Source organism: Sminthopsis crassicaudata, chromosome 3, assembly GCF_048593235.1.
Source record: "Sminthopsis crassicaudata isolate SCR6 chromosome 3, ASM4859323v1, whole genome shotgun sequence".
Classification (NCBI taxonomy): domain Eukaryota; kingdom Metazoa; phylum Chordata; class Mammalia; order Dasyuromorphia; family Dasyuridae; genus Sminthopsis; species Sminthopsis crassicaudata.
The window spans coordinates 209,777,144-209,795,817 of record NC_133619.1 but is presented as its reverse complement, the minus strand read 5'-3'; positions in this window follow the sequence as shown (position 1 = coordinate 209,795,817).

Here is an 18,674-nt window from a genome sequence, read left to right as displayed (position 1 = left end):
TGGGTTTTTTAAAATTGGTTCTTTTTCTAGCTTTTTTAGTTTGCAAATGCAATTTATTGATCTTCTCTTTCTCTATTTTATGCAAGTAAGCTTCTAGAGATAAAATTTCCCCTTATTGCCACTTTGCCTGTATCCCATAAATTTTGGTATGTTGTCTCATTATTGTCATTCTCTTGGATGAAATTATTGATTGTGCCTAGGATTTGCTGTTTCACCTATTCATTCTTTAAGGTGAGATTATTTATTTTCCAATTTCTTTTTGGTCTAGTTTTGCCTGGCCCTTTATTGAATGTAATTTTTATTGCATAGGGATCTTGAAAAAAAACTGCATTTACTATTTCTGTCTTTCTGCATTTGATTTTGAGGTCTTTTATGACCTAACATATGGTCAATTTTTTTTATAGGTTCCATGAACTGCCGAAAAGAAAGTGTATTCCTTTCTGTCTCCATTCAGTTTTCTCCAAAGATCTATCATATCTAGTTTTTCTAACATTTTGTTTACCTCCTTAACTTCTTTCTTATTTATTTTGTAGGTCAATTTATCTAGTTCTGAAAGAGCAAGGTTGAGATCTCCCACCATTATGGTTTTGCTATTTCCTTTTGTAACTCTCTTAACTTCTCCTTTAGGAATTTGAATGCTACACTGCTTGGTGCATATATGTTTAATATTAATATTGATTCATTATCTATGGTCCCTTTAGCAAGATATAATTTCCTTCCTTATGTCTTTTAATCAGATAAATTTTGTTTCTACTTGATCTGAGATGAGGATGGCTACCCCTGCTTTTTTTTTACTTCACCTGAAGCATAATAGATTATACTCCAGCCTTTTACTGTAATGCCAGGCTAGCTTTCTGGAGGATCTCAGGACCAGCCTTGATCTTAGTGGAGAAGTACAGGAGGCAGGAGACCCACCAGGAGGATGGTCAAACATGGAATGCTTTTATTTCCAGTCCTCTCAGCCTTTAAATACCTCAATATGATTACACCATTACAGCACACTAAGTATGTGTGAACTAGAGAATCATTATCTCATCAGTCACATGGAGTTAACACCCTGCAGTCACATGGAGTTAACACCCTGCTGTAAGTATCTTTGCTTCAAGTATACTTTTCTCAGAATTCCCCAATATCTTTGGTCCTCTACATTTTACCTTTACTCTGTATGTATCACTCCACTTTAAATGTGTTTCTTGTGAACAACATATTGTAGGATTCTGGCTTTTAATCCAGTCTGCTATTTGCTTACATTTTATGGAAGAGTTCACCCCATTCACATTTACAGTTAAAACTACTAATTCTGTATTTCCTGCCATCCTATTAACCCCAAATTATACTTTTCTCTTTCCTTTTCCCCTTTCTCTCCTCCCCAGTATTTTACTTATGAACACTACTTGCCTCCAGCAGTCCTCCCCGTTAGAGACCCTCCCCCCTTCTAATACCTTTCCCCTACTATTTCTCTTTTCCCATCTATTTAGTTTACTCCTTTCCTTTTCCCCTTTCCCCTCTCACTTTTCTATAAAATGAGAGATGTTTCTTGGTAAAACCAAGTATATCTAATATTCTTTCTTTGGGCCAAATATGATGAGAGTAAGATTCACACATTATTCGTCACCCTCCTTTCTTTCCCTCAGTTATAATATGTTTTCTTTGCCTTTTCCTGAGATGTAATTTCCTTTATTTTACCTCCACTTTCCCCCTTTTCTTTTCCTGTTACAATCCCCTTTCTATCTCTAGTTTCTTTTTTATATTATAACAGTAAAATCAGATTATACATGTATTCTCAATGTATACCCATAACAGAAATACAGTCCTGAAAAGTTTTTTTTTTCTTTTGTATTTTTTTATGCTTTCCTTGAGTTCTATATTTGGAGATCAAAGTTTTTGTTTACTTGTGGTCTTTTCATGAAAAATATATCAGTTCTCTTTGATGATTTCCTGAAGATAGTGTCTAGGCTCTTTTTTTCATTATGTATTTTAGGGAGTCCAATAATCTTTAGATTGTCTCTCCTAGATCTATTTTTCCAGGTCGATTGTTTTCCCAATTAAACATTTTACATTTTTTTTCCTATCTTTTCATGCTTTGGTTTTGTTTGACTGATTCTTGTCTTATTGAGCCATTCATTTCCATTTGTTCAATTGTGAATTTTAGTGTGTTATTTTCTTCATTTACTTTTTTTTAAAAACTTATTTTTGTATTTATCCAATTGGATTTTTAAATGAGTTGTTTTGTTCTCTGGATTTTTTTTCCGTTTTACAAATTCTATTTTTTAAAGAGTTATTTTCTTTTTCTGTTTCACAAATTCTGCTTCTGTGAAATGCTTTCTTTTTCCATTTTTATCAAATCTATCTTTTAATGAGTTAATATGCTTTTTCCATTTCACTGTCTATTTTGTGTTGCCTTTTCCAAATCCTCTTGCAAAGCTTTCATTTCCTTTCCCTATTTTTTTTTCTAGCTCTCTTTTAAAACCCTTAATTTCTTCTAGGACAGGCTTGTGTGATGGGAACCAGTTTATATCACCTTTTGGGGCTTCATCTGGAGATAATCTGCATTTAATTTCCTCAGGGTTTGAAATCTGTTCTCTTAAAAGTTGTCAATAAAGTCCTTTTTAATTTTTTTTGCTCATTTTTTAAAGTTAAGTTCTGCCTTTAAGGTGGGAGAGGTTTTCCAAGCAACAGGTAGCTGTGCTGGGTCAGTGCTGATTCACTTCCAGGGCTGGGTGGGCATAGCCAGGTCTCCTAAGATTCTGACATTTTGGGGTTCTCTATTGATCTTTTGGGTTTGTATTGGATATTTTATAACTTCTCTGCTCATCTACTGGCTTGTAACAAGGGCAGAATGGTCAGCACTGCTTTAGATTCTTTCTTATGGAGATTCTCTACCACATGGAATCTGAAGTCCAGGAGAATCAGTAATGCACTGAGACTCTGTGCTGCTACGCTGGAGTTTGTGATCAGCTCTTTGGGTTAGGTTACCTCCTTCCCATTTCAGATTGAAACAGACCTTTTTTGGTCTGTTACTTCCCATAAATTCTCTGCCCTGCGGAGTTCTCACCACCACAATGCTCTGGGGCTCTGTGCTATCTGCTGGCGTTTGTACTCAGCTGGTTGCACTGGCTGCTGTCTCCTTCCCATTTCCAGTTGAAACAGACCTTTTCTGGTGATCTTTGAAATTATCTTTTGCTGATAATTTGTTACATTACTAATATTTGTGGATTCTTCTGGTCCAGAGCTAATTCAGAGGCTGGATTTTGTAATTGTTGTGAGGGTTACAAAGAAGATTAGAGAGAAATGTGTGTCACTTCTGCCATCTTGGCTTTGCCCCAAGATGTGACCAGCAGGATGATTAGACCTACATGAACTGATGTAACATGAAATGAGCAGAACCAGGAGACCGTTCATTATTCACAGCAGCAATAAGACTATATGATGATCAGTTCTGATGGATGTGGCTCTCTTTAACATTGAGATGATTTAAACCAGTTGCACTTGTGCAGAGATGGAGAGAACCATTTCCCAGAGAGAGGTCCACCCACAGGGTGGAACACAACATAGCATTCTCACTCTCTCTGTTATTTGCTTGCAAATTTTTCTCAGTTTTTCTTTTTCTTCCTTCTTGATCTGATTTTTCTTGCACAACCAGATAACTGTATAAATATGTATGCATATATTGGTTCTAACATGTATTTCAACATATTTAACATATATTGGACTACCTGCCATATAGGGAAGAGAGTAGGGGGAAGAAAGGGAAAATTTATAACAAAAGGTTATGCAAGGGTCAATGTTGGAAAAATTACCCATGCATATGCTATGTAAATAAAAAGTTTTAATTTAAAAAGGGAAGGGAACTCACATGTGCAAAAAAAGTTCAGGTTTTTTTAATTTGTTTTTTTTGTTTTGTTTTGTTTTGTTTTTGTGGTAGCAAAAAATTGAAAAATGAGTAGATGTCCATCAATTGGGGAATGACTAAATAAGGTGTAGTATATATATGAAGGCAATGGAATATTCTTGTTCTATTAAAAAAATGATGGAATAAGCTGATTTTAGAAAGGTCAGAAAGCCCAACATAAACTAATGCTGAATAAACAAGGAGAACTACGAACACATTGTATCCGATAATTGCAAGATTTTGCAATGATCGACTGTGAAAGCCTTGTTTCTTCTCAGTAGTTGAGTGATTTAGGCAAGCTCATTAAATTATGAAAATGCATCCAGAAAAGAACTATGGACATTGAGTTTAAATCAACGCATGCTATGTTAATTTCTTTTTTCTGTTTTTTTTGTTTTGTTTTATTTTGTTTTTTCCCACTCTTGTGGTTTTTCCCTTTTGTTCTGATGTGTATCTCCCAGCATGATTTGTAAGGAAATGTGCATTTAAAAAGTTAACATAGATGTATAACTAAAACAAAATAGAACAATAAAAATTTAAAATATATTGACTTACTCATAAGTATAGTCTTCATAGTCCCTGGGAATTGTCCATCTTCCTAATAATAATTCCAGGAAAATTTATGTAAAAAATAAATCAAGATGCGATTAATTCACATTTACTATATTGATTTCCATTTTCATATAACATTCTCTACTCAGAGAAGCTAAAATTTGAGGGAGACAGGGATAGCAAAAAACTGAAGGCATTTTCTGAGGTATTTCACCCAAAGCAATACAAAAGTTTCAAACCACTGGGATAAAAGCCTCGCTTTACGTCTGTGGTAAGTTTGGCTTGGAATTTTTAACAGCATCAAAAGGTACCAAAAGTTGTTTATTTCAAGAATCAGTTTACATCTAAGTTAAAAGTTAGCCTAACAGTGTAAAATAACTTATCTTTTCTTGAACTACACTAATCCTTTCAAATATTCTAGCTTTCCTGAAAATTACTAACATAACATTAAAATTGTCCATTTTCAATAAATTCATAGCCAAAGTAGATATAAGAAACCTCCCAATTACTCTCACGTTATACTCTTAATACTGACTGCCTCATAGTTTTGGAGAAATGGTATATACTATCAGACTATTTCAGATCCATTTGAGAGAACAAAAGAACATGTCATAATAAATTCTTATCTTTTACTACAGAATTGACTCATTTCAAACTAAATAATCCACTGCTTGATGTTTACTATATTCACACAAAATGAATATATTGAATGAAATACCATGCAAAACCTATTTATCTAAAGGTCATTGTTCTATCAATAAAGAGACATCAGATGGTCTAAATGTGTTTGATTAACTCTAATCCCTCCTTTTATTGGCCTTTTAAATCTAAAATGTGTAATATTCAATTCGTAATATATAATGAAATGTATAAATAAATAGAATATTATTTAATGAACAAAATTGTCAGTAATCCTAAGACAAATCACCATGTACTCTAATGCTTTTTGTCTTAAAGTATTTCAAAGTAAATCAATCTAAAAAATGTATGCCACCTAAAATGTGCCACATGGGAAAACAAGTAAAAAGAAGAAAAAAAATCCATACAAGGAGCTAATTTCAAATCTGTATCCTTATTTTTTTTCAAAATATATGACAAAGTAGAAATACAATATTTTTCAACTGACTTTCTATAAAGTGAATGTAGATGCTTATTTTTGTTAGAAAAAGAAAATTGTTAATTTACCCTCTTTGCTTTGTAATACAAGGGAATTTATAATTTAAAATAATATTCACTCACGTTAAACAGTTTCCCCAAATACTGGACAGTATCTGATGTTCCTGGTTCTCCTCAGATAACTTCCCAGCAAATAGTCTGTTCTTTGCTGGGGTTTTTTTTAAATAACTGACTGTTCTATTTCTGTATTAAGTGAAAACCTGTAAAGAAAGGCTATACATTTTAAATAAAACAAGAAGGTAGTAACTTTGAAGGCACACAATATTTAATCATTATTACAAATCCTGGCAAATCATAACATTAGGGGATATGAACTTTAAATGATGCAACTTGTAGAAGAAGCTACTTTCATTACTTGAAGGGAATAGAGATTAATCATGCATATATTCAAATTTAAAAGGTGTCCTGAATAGAAATCTGTGAAAAGTGAAACCTAAATGTTTAACTCTTTCATTGCAATAATGTGATTTTTTTTTTCCAAAACTCAAATCTAGCAATAGTTTCTGGAAATTAAAAAACACATTACAGTGGTCTTAAACTCTAGATATCTAATATAAGATTATTGTCTTTATGTGTAACCTTGCTTCAAATGATAATAAAATACTTGGGGAAAAGATTTTTCTTTCAGCATGTAATGCAAATTTTTCATATTTTATAACTTAAAGTGAAAATGTTACTATTTTTTATTCAGTTCTGTTTTATTTAGAAATATGTACTCTTAATTCACACAGCTTCACATAAATTCTAAACCTTAATGGTTTCATTTAATTTGTGATTTCAGTACAAAAGCTGAAAGCTAATCTAAATGTTCAAGGTAAAGAAGATAAGGTTGAGCCTTAAAAGAGATGAAGATTTCTAATTTTATTTATATCCCTGCTTTTGAAAAAAATAAAGGCCAAGAAATTAGGGATTTGTTTGAGATGGATGGAATGGCAAGAAAATTCCCTATTTTAAGATATTTTACTATCATTTCCAATTTGCCTGGTAAATTATATATTGAACATCAGATTTTTTTCTAATAAAGACAAATCTACAGCTATACTTATAGATCTTCTACAGAATCTAAGGAATGAATAAAAGGCTTTTGAGTGAATATGGGAAATGAATTACAGTGGCCTGCTTTCACTAAAGTACATGTCCATGCTTTATCTCAGTGTTCAATTAACCTAAGCTTCCCTAATTCAGTCAACAAACATAAATATCCTCCAATCAGGCATCCTCCATGTATTTAGATCTATTCAAGATTAGATATTAAAACACAAGGACAAAAAGTAAACATACTCTGTTAAGTGAATACTGTGAATAAATGCTTTTTCCTCTGACTCTATCTGTAAAAATTTTTAGTTTTCTTCTAAAGCTCCATGTTCAGGTATCTCCTCTTGGGGAAAACCTCCCAAGTTATTAGTGTGTTTTTCCCCCTCTCAAAATATCTTGTGTTTATCTATGTATATAAAGTGAGCTCTTTGAGGGCAGGAATTGTTTCTCATTTTGTCATTGTATTCTTAGTGCCTCTTAAAGTACATTAAACACAAGATTTATAAGTTTTAGTTTTGTTTTTGTTTTTTGCTGAAACAGTTGGGGTTAAGTGACTTGTCCAGGGTCACACAGCTATTAAGTGTTAAGTGTCTGAGATCTGATTTGAACTCGGGTCCTCCTGAATTCAGTGCCACCTAGCTGACCCTGTTTAATAAGGTTTTTTTTGTTTGTTTTGTTTTGTTTTTATTAGATGTTTACAGAATGATTTCTGTGCATATATATATATGTATATATATACATACATACATACATATATATATATACATACATACATACATATATATATACATACATACATACATATATATATATGTATGTATATATAAAATGTTGTCCTGATGTATGAACAGAAAAGCATAGGGGCCAGTCTTGTAATGAAAGCAAAGTCAGCATTAGTCTTGGATTAGTGCCCAAATTTAAAGATCCCCAAAGAAAGGAACATTTAGCCGACTCTTTGGATCTTTGGATCACCAAAAAGAATCTCACAGAATAAAAATAATATAAAGCTTGAAAAGCATAATTAGTAGATGCAGTACAAGAAGTCTGGTAATTTTTTTTTTTATTTAAGTGGTGTTGGAGACATACGAATGTATGTCTCCAACACCACTTAAATACATTTCGAAATTTCACATGATATTTAGTTTTAAGAGGTACAATCTCTAATCATCTAAGAAGATTTCAGGTTCATAAGAATTTCATAAATGCCTTAATTTAGGTCATCTGATTCACATTTTTAAACTTACCTTTATAGTTCAACATACACTAAATTAAGGAATTTCGCAACATATCTACTCAACAATTAACTAAATATGTGAGCATTGTATTCAATATTCATAAATCTATTTAGTCCTCCTGTGTTTAACCCTTAATTCTTCAACTTCTTTTAGACTAGAACTTTATCTTAATATTTTATATTTGAGATGCATATTTAGATAGAAGAAATTCATGTGTCAAAGTTATTTAATGTAGAAAGGAGTTAACGCTTTCATATCATTAACACAATCTTTTAATTTTTAAAGAAAACTTCAAGACTTTATTCTTTTTTTATTCCAGCGTTATTGGAATAATTATGATGGTTGGGTGATAGCTGGATTCTTTTTACAACTAGGCTTTAAAAATATGAAATGTATTTTATAGAGAAAAAATAAAATATTCTTACATCATAGGAAAAGAATCAAAACAGATTTGTTCTTTTTTTCCCATTGCAAATTTATTTCATTAATATTTCCCCCATAGTATATTGAAAACAATTTTTATACATTTGTTTTTAAAATTTTTGAGTTCTAGATTCTCTCCATTATCCTTACTCACAATCATTAAAACATTTGTGAAGTTTCAATAAAAGTCAAGTTGTAAAAAAAAAAAAAAAAAAAACACAGATCTCCAACCCTGTTGAAAATAAAAATCCTTAAGAAAAAAATTAAGTTAAAAAAGAAAGAGATAAAGAGAAAATGTTTAAGTTTATATTCAGATACAATCAATTCCTTCTCTGGGTATGGATAGGATTTTTGATCATATTTCTTTCACGGCAGTTGTGGATGATGGTACTACTAAGAATATTAAAATCATTCATAGCTGGTAATCCTTTGTTATTACTTTATATACCACAGATTTCATTTTGCTTGAGTCCATGGAGGACTTTTTGAGGGAATTTTTTTCTCCCTGAAACAATTTCCCATCCAACAATAATATTCTTTCTTAAACACACAATACGGTTTATTGAGCCATTCCCCAATTGATGGGCATCCCCTCAATTTCTCATTTTTTGCTCTGAGAAGAGAGTTGCTCTAAACATTATATATATATTTATATATATATATATATATATATATATATATATATATATATATATATATATATATATATATTTCTATATATATATATATGTGTGTGTATATATATCTATGTATATAGATATATACATACATACTTACACACACACACATATATTTATGCCATTTTCCTTTTTTTCCCCCTGAATCTCTTTTGGTATTTATGCCAAATAGTGATGTTGTTAAGTCAAAGGATATACAAGCATTTATAGAACTTTGGGTGTGGAACATTGCTCCTTTTTCAATTTGGGACATTGCTCTTTTTATTAATTTGACTCAGTTTCCTCTATATTTAAGAAATGAGACCTTATAAAGAAACCTGCATTGTAATTCTTTTTATATTTACTACTACTAACTGTATTTTCCCTCCCCCATTTTATTCTCTCTCTCTCTAAAAAAGAAATCTTTTTGTGTTTTGATATTGACCTCTCCCCTTCCCCCCAATATATACCTCTCTTTTATCACCCTCCCTCCTTCCCATAGCCCATTCTCTTGCTATTTTCCTTCAGGATAAGATAGATTTCTATACCATCTAATTCCTCTCTAAATCAATTCTGTTGAGAATAGGGTTCACACTCACCCTCTCCTCCCGTTCATCCCCTCCACTGTAAAACTTTTCCTTCTTTTTTATGGTACATAATCTACATCATTCCAGTTTTTCCTTTCTTCCAGTACATTCCTCTATTGGCCCTTAATTTCATTATTTTGTTTTAAAGATATAATCTCAGATGACAGGAAAAGATAATGACATGTTGAAGGGGATATAGGAAAACTGGGACACTGATGTATTGTTGGTGGAGTTGTGAATGGATCCAATCATTCTGGAGAGCAATTTGGAACTATATTCAAAAAGTTATCAAATTGTTACTACTGGGCTTATATCCCAAAGAGATCTTAAAAAAGGGAAAGGGACCTGTATGTGCAAAAATGTTTGTGGCAACCCTTTTGTAGTGGCTAGAAACTGGAAGATGAATGGATGCCCACCAATTGGAGAATGGATGAATAAATTGTTGTTTATGAATGTTATGGAATATTATTGGTCTATAAGAAACGACCAGCAGGATGAATACAGAGAGGTTTGGAGAGACATGCATGAACTGATGCTAAGTGAAATGAGCAGAACCAGGAGATCATTATACATGGCAACATCATTATAAAGCAATATTATATGATGATCTACTCTAATGGACATGACTCTTGTCAACAATGAAGTGACTGAGGCCCATTCCAATGATCTAGTAATGAGGAGAGCCATCAACACTCAGAGAATAGTGGGAACTGAATGTGGATCACAACATAGTATTTTCACTCTTTTTATTGTTTGCTTGCATTTTGTTTTCATATTTTTTCTCTTTTTGGATCTGATTTTTTTTGTGCACCATGATATTTGAGGAAATATGTATAGAGGAATTGTGCATGTTTAACATATATTGGATTGCTTGCCGCTAAGGTTAAGGGAGAAGGGAGGGAAAAAATTAGAACACTAAGTTTTGTAGGGGTGAATGTCAGAAATTATCCATGTATATATTTTGAAAATCAAAAGCTATAATAAAAAAATCAAATTTTCCCATCTGTTCTGGTCTTTTCATTACAAATATTTGAAAATCCCCTATTTCATTGAACACATTTTTCTTGGAAACATTATGTTTAGTTTTACTGGGTAAGTTTTTTATGGTTGTAACTCCATTGCTCTCCAAAATATAATATTCCCAGGCTTCCAGTCCTTTAATGTAGAAGCTGCTAAATTTTATATTATTTTTATATTGTGCCTCCAATATGCTTGAATTGTTTTCCTTCTGGATACTTGCAATATTTTCTCCTTGACTTGGGAGTCCTAGTATTTTGGTTATCTCATTCCTGGGAGTTTTAATTTTGGGATCTCTTTCAGGAGGTGATCGATGGATTCTTTCAGCTTCTATTTTACAGTCTTGTTCCAATTAGGACATTTTCTTGAAATTATCTTTTGTAGATAGCGACTTTAAGGTAGACCAAGAAATTTTAAAATATCTTTCCTGGTTCTATTTTCCAAGTCAGTTCATGTTCCAATGAGTTATTTTACTTTTTTTTTTTGTTTTGTTTTTCCAGTTTTTATACCCAATAGCTTCCGTTTGCTCAATTTTATTTTTTAAAGGAATTTTTTTAATATTATTAAAGCTTTTCATTTTCAAAACATATACATAGATAAATTTTCAATGTTGACCTTGCAAAATCTTGTGTTCCAAATTTCACTCCCTTCTCCCTCCCCTGGATGACAAGTAATCCAATATATGTTAAACATGTTAAAATATATGTTAAATCCAAAAGATGTGTACATATTTATGTATGTATTTAGAAAAAGATCAGGTTGAAGCTATTATGCTAACTAGCAAGACAATCAATCTGTGAATAAATAAGTAGTTCCTGAACCAATAGTCTTATTAAGACAGGGAGACTGAGTCTTTCAACATAAAAATAGCACTTGAAATTGAATCCACTCCAAATTGAATAATTTGGTCACTCTTAAATTCCTTTAGCCTGTCTACTGAGATGATTTACCAGGGTATGATCATGCCATAGCTTCTTGGAGACAAAGGGGAAAATTGAGTGAATCAGGTGAATACCAAAGGTAGAAAGCAACTCTGAAAAGGGGATGGCAACCCTGTCACCAGAGGTGCTAGTTTTCCTGAGCACTTGTATTCTAATAAAATTAGTAATTAGGAGAGCTGTAATCAAAGTTCAGATCCATTAATGTCAAATCAAATGTTCTTTTTATTACACTGTGCTCATGATAGCTTATAAGTAACTTAAAAAGACTGTAATAGTTCTTATAAGCTCTGAGATTCCTCATACCAACTTATACTTTATAAACAGGACTCGTTCCCATTGGAAATAATGAAGGTGCAGAGTAATCTTCTCTGTTTCGAAACATCAATTCATTTTTGTGCTTGTTCCTCATTATTGGCCATTGTATCAATATTTGGTGTGATCTTGTTTTCATTTGACCAAATTCCAGGAAATGCATTCTGATGTTTTCCTAAAAGAAAGGATTGTACTCATTAAGTTTATGCACAGTGTAAAGTTCTGGAATGCTTCCGATGTAATCATGCCTTCTGATGTAAGATGTGTATACACACACAATTGTGCTTTTTGAGCTTAGGAAAACATTTCTTGCATAAGAATGATGGAGTTGAATTGAGCAATGATAGCAAAACGTGAATCCAAAGACATGGATGCAAACTTTCAGGATAGATATTCCTGAAACTTGAAGTGGTTTTTCTCATTTTCATGACATTACATTCGTTATTGTCTTTGCTTTTCTTTGGTTTAACTTCTCAGACACATGTAATCAATTGGCTGTTGCTTCATTGTTTCCTGTGCATTTACGTACTTTAGATCTTGATGGCAATTCTCCCTTACTTGTGCTAATGGAACTCGTCCTGCACACTGCATTATCTTCTTTATATTTAGAGGTGGATCAAACGTTTCTAAACAGGACTCGTTTTTGTTGGAAATAGTGAATTTGAAAAGTAATTTTCTAGGTCTTTCCTTTCAAAACATTGATTCCTTTTCTAGATATCTTGACACATGAAGTGTTTATTTTTTCATTTTCATATCATTACATCCATTAAAGTCTTTGCTTTCCTTTGGTTTAACTTCGTAGACACAAGTACTCAATTGGCTGTTCTTCATTGTTTCTTGTGCATTTGCCTATTTTAGATCTTAATGGCAATTCTGTCTTGTTTGTGCGACTGGAACTCTCCCTGCACACTGCATTAAATTTAAAGCAAGCTTTCTAAACAAGACTCATTTCTGTTCGAAATAGTGAATGTGTAGAGTAATCTTCCAGTTCTTTCCAAATATCGATTCCTTTTCTTGCTTGTTCCTCTCTATTTACCATTCTAGTGAGTTTAGTCTTATCATTTTTCAATATTTGGTGTGATCTTGTTTTTGTTTGAACAATTCAAATTCCAGGAAATGCATTCTGCTGTTTATGTATAAGACAGGATTATATTCATTTTGTTTATGCATGTTGTGTAGTTTTGGATAGCTTCTGATATAATGAATATGCCTTTTTATATAAGATTTGTATGCACACCCAATTTTGCTTTTGGAGCTTAGGAAAACATTCTTCCTTGCATAAGAATGATATAGTTGAATTCAGCAATGATAGAAAACCTGAATACACAGACATTGATGCAAACTTTCAGGACAGATATTCCTGAAACATGAAGTGGTTTTTCTCATTTTCAGGTCATTACATGCCTCGCTCATTGTCTTTGCTTTCCTTTGGTTTAACTTTGTAGACACAAGTAATCAATTGGCTGTTTCTTCATTGTTTCCTGGGCATTTGTGTACTTTAGATATTCCTCGCAATTTTCTCTTATTTGTGGGAATGGAACTCTCCCTGCACACTGCATTATCTTCTTTATATTTAAAGCTAGATCAAACGTTTCTAAAAGGGACACATTTTTGGTGGAAATAGTGAATGTGCAGAAGAATCTTCCAAGTCTTCCCTTTTGAAACATCGATTCCTTTTCCTGCTTGTTCCTCATTATTAGCCGTTCTATCAATATTTGGTGTGAATTTGTTTTCGTTTGACCAATTCAAATTCCAGGAAATGCATTCTGTTTTTTTGCTAAAAGAAAAGATTGTAGTCATTAAGTTTATGCATGGTGTAAAGTTCTGGAATGCTTCCAATATAATGTACATGCCTTGTGATGTAAGATGTGTATGCACACACAATTGCACTTTTTGAGCTTAGAAAAATATTTTTCCTCCCATAAGAATGATGGAGTTGAATGATAGCCAAACCTTAATTGAAAAACGTGGATGAAAACTTTCAGGAGAGATATTCCTGAAACATGAAGTGGTTTTTCTCCTTTTCATGACATTACATTGGTCATTGTCTTTACTTTTCTTTGGTTTAACTTGGTACATACAGGTAATCAATTGACTGTTTCCCGATTGTTTCTTGTGCCTTTACTGACTTTACATCTTGATGGCAATTCTCTCTTATTAGTGCGAATGGACTGCTCCCTGCACACTGCATTATCTTCTTTATGTTTAAATCTAGATCAAACCTTTCTAAACTGGACTCATTTCTGTTCAAAATACTGAATATGAAGAGAAATCTTCCAGGTCTTCCTTTTAGAAACAACAATTCTTTTTGTTGCTGGTTCCTCTCTTTTTACCATTCTATTGAGTTTACTCTAACCCTTTTTCAATATTTGGTGTGATCTTGTTTTGGTTTGAACAATTCAAATTCCAGGAAATGAATTCTGGTGTTAATGTAAAAGGCAGGATTTTAATCATTACGTATATGCATGTTGTAAAGTCCTGGAAAGGATCATGCCTTGTTTTGTAAGATTTGTATGCACATATAACTGTGCTTTTGGAGTTTAGGAAAACATTTTTCCTTGCATAAGAATGACCTAGTTGACACTTCCAGTTGATCAATGATGGACAGAAACAGCTACACCCAGAGAAGGAACACTGGGAAGTGAATGTAAATTGTTAGCACTACTGTCTATCTACCCAGGTTACTTATACCTTTGGAATCCAATTCTTAATGTGCAACAAGAAAATTAGATTTACACACATATATTGTATCTAGGTTATACTGTAACACATTTAATATGTATGGGATTGCCTGTCATCTAGGGGAGGGAGTAGAGGGAGGGAGGGGAAAATTTGGAAAAATGAATACAAGGGATAATGTTATTAAAAAAAAAAAAAAAAAGAATAATCGAGTTGAATTCAGCAATGATAGAAAACCTGAATGCATAGACGTTGATGCACACTTTAAGGACAGATATTCCTGAAACATGAAGTGGTTTTTCTCATTTTCATGACATTAAATCCGTCATTGTCTTTTCTTTTCTTTGTTTTTTCTTGGTACACACAAATAATAAATTGGCTGTTTCCCCATTGTTTCTTGTGGATTTACCGTCTTTAGATCTTGATAGCAATTTTCTCTTATTTACATAAATGTACCTCTCCCTGCTCACTGCATGCTCTTCTTTATATAAAGCTACATCAAACATTTCTACACAGGACTTGATTCTGTTGGAAATAGTGAATGTGGAGAGCAATTTTCCAAGTCTTCCCTTTCGAAACATTCCTTTTCGTGCTTGCTCCTCATTATTGGCAATTCTATCAATATTTAGTGTAATCGTCTTTTCGTTTGACCAATTAGAATTCCAGGAAAAGCATTCTGGTGTTTTCCTAAAAGAAAGGATTATAGTCATTAAATTTAAGCACATTGTAAAATTCTGGAAAGCTTCCAATGTAATGAACATGCGTTCTGATGTTAAGATGTGTATGCACATGCAATTGCGCTTTTTGAGCTTAGGAAAACATTTTTCCTCACATAAGAATGATGGAGTTGAATTCAAGAATGATAGCCAAACCTGAATCGAAAGACGTGGATGCAAACTTTCAGGATAGATAGTCCTGAAACATGAAGTTGTTTTCCTCATTTTCATGACATTACTTTTGTCATTGTCTTTACTTTTCTTTGGTTTAACTTGGTACATACAAATAATTAATTGCCTCTTTCCCCATTGTTTCTTGTGCATTTACAGACTTTAGATATTGATGGCAGTTCTCTCTTATTTGCATGAATGGAACTCTCCCTGCACACTTCATGATCTTCTTTATATTTAAAGCTAGATCAAGCATTTCTAATTAGGACTCGTTTTTCTTGGAAATAGTGACTGTGCAGAGTAATTTAGCCATCAATTTGTGATGTTCCTCAGTTTTCTTATGTTTAAAATATAAAGTCTGAATTCTATAAACTCTAAAATATAAGAATTATTATTCTACAAATCATATGAACTTGAAATAAAAACAGGGAAACTCTGTATACTCTGCAAGGCTATGCTGCACCAATACATGCACAGACTTGTGACTTTGCATAACTACTGGAAAGAACTTAATACTTACAGTCATGATTTGTGGAGGCAGAGGGCAGATGGTGTTATAAAAAGCTTCTCCAGCTCTCCCAGTTTCCCTCAAAAGCCAAAAGAAACTAAGTCTCTGAATAGAGTCTGAAATGACAGAGCCTCCAAAGAGACAGAAAGAAACAATTTTGTGACTCAAGATAGGTTTCAAGGACTTCAGGAAAAGTCAGTCTTATTTGTGTGAAAAGGATGCACAGCCCACCACAGACAATGCAAAGATTTAATCACAACTGCTCAGAAACCAAAATCCTGAGTCCTGGGTCATAAAACAGTAGCAAGCAGACCAGGGTGGCAGCCTTCATTATGAGCATGGAAGGGAAACTAGCAACCCAGGAAACCAGGCAATGATAGAATGACCAGATCTGGCCATACCAAGTGGTGTGAGCAAGTCACAAAACACATGGGCCCCTGTGCTCAAAGCCAGTGCTCAGAGATTCCCAAGAAACATGGGCAGAGCTGGACCTTAAAAGTCATAAAATAGGGGCAGAGTCAAGATGGCGGAGAGTACACAGGTCTTTGCCTGAGCTTTCCTCAGAATCAAAAGTAGATCAATAATCTGAACATATTTTGGGGTGATAGAACCCACAAATATTTAGTGGGCAGTAAATTTCCAGCAGAGACATCTGAGAAGGACTTCAAGAAAGGTCTGTCTCTATTGGACAGTGGGGGCTTGGTCCAAACCTGGCTTAAGGAATAGAGGCACAGACTATAGAGGCTTTACATGGGGAACCTAGTGGGAGGGTCTAAATCAAAATATGGCTGTATTGGCTTCTCTGTCTTGGTTCAGAATCAGAATTATCTTTCAGTGGAAAATATGGACATTCAATGAAACAGGGGATTTTCAATTCTATTGATGAAAAGAGCATAACTGTCCAGAAAATTTGATCTTCAAATGTAGAAATCAAGAAAAGGAAAAGAAGGGTAAAAGGGAAGGGGAAAAAAAAAAACTTTTATAAAGGCTAAAACATGAGTTGATGATTCTTGTAACTCTTGAAAACTATTTTTCTTAGAGGTACACTTAAAGAGTGTATGTTGAATTTTATGTGATGATACATAAAAGAAACTAGGAATTGAAAAGTTATTGTATTGGAAGAAATTGGCCTTGGGCCAAATTACATAGTGTGAAAATCCAAAATAGACTTATGTTGAGACATTCAACAGATTCTTGTGTAATGACATTTCAATACTTCTCACTCTCCTGGATACTTTTTAGGGACACTTTTTAAATAAGCTTCATATTGCTACACATCCACTATCTTAGGTTTCCATTTCATTAGGAGATACAAGTGGCCTTGTGTCCATGTAAAGTATTTTACCTTATAAAACACAGCACTAGCAAGGGAATATAAAACCATAATTCTAGCTAAATAATGGTGTGGGAACAGATGAGGGAGAGCTGACTCCTGAGGAACTTGAGTTTGGAATTTTTGAGGTGAAATGGGGTATACCAATCAGATGTTCACACTTTTAAAGCCTTAGTTTGATGCACCCTTGGGAGTAAGGGATCACAAGCTTGTCCAAGGAGGGGCATACTGATGCAGTTTAGAAAAAGAGGGGGCTATTAGGCTGACAGCAAGAGAATCCATCCTGTGGATCAACAGTTCCTGAACAAATAGTTTTCTTAAATTGGGGAGACTCGGTGTCTTTCAAAATAAAAATGGCTCTTGAAACTAAATGCACTGCTCCAAATGGAATCTAACCAGAATGGAATATATACTGTCCTTGTAACAAATATAATATTTTAGGATACATTATAAAAGCATTAAGATTTTTTCTTGGTCATATCACATATCACTGACTGAAAACTAAGCCCAATCTACTTAAAGCCACAAAATGTTCAATAAAAACAAAAAGCCTCTTAAACTTAAGCTTAAATTGTTATTTTCTACTGTACTGTATATAGTTTTAACTCAAAGATAAGACTTTTCCAAGGATATCTGTTAAAATGCTCATCTCCCAAGATTCCCCCATACTTCCTACTTGAGATCATTTTGGATTCTCAGTTTTGTCCTTAAAGCTTTCCTGTGATCCATAAACTTGTTTAAGCATTTTTTCTCTTTGTCACTAATATAAAGAATAAATTAAAAAGGCCAAGGGCAGCAAGAACACTGAAGAATTCTTGTCAGAGGATAATCTTCTATGTTTATATTAATCTACATTAATTCACATCTTTGGTTTTGATGAGAGAGGGAGGCAGGGAGGAAAAGGGAGGGAGGGAGAAAGGGAGAGGGAGAAAGCTCCAGAATTAGACACACTAATGCACAGTTGAAATGATCCAAACATTCTGGAAAGAAATTTGGAATTATGTTCAAAGAGCTATAAAACCCTTTGAAATCAAGCTACTAGAGCTGTATCCCAATGATATATAAAAAAAAAAAAAAAAAAAAAAAGGACCCACACTTACAAAATTATTTATAGCACTTCTTTTTGTGGTGACAAGCAATTGCAAATGGTGGTGCTGTTCTTCAGCTGGGAAATGGCTTAATAAATTATATATGAATGTAATTGAATACTATTTTTTTAAAATAGCATTATATTGCCAGAACATATGAATGGGTAATTTTTCAACATTATCCCTTGCAATCACTTCTGTTCCAACTTTTCCCTTCCCTCCTTCCATCCCCTCCCCTAGATGCAGGCAGTCTCATACATGTTAAACATGTTAAAGTATATCTTAAATGCAATATATGCTTGTTGCACAAGAAAATTTTCGTTTATAAAGGTAAAAATAACCTGGGGAGAAAA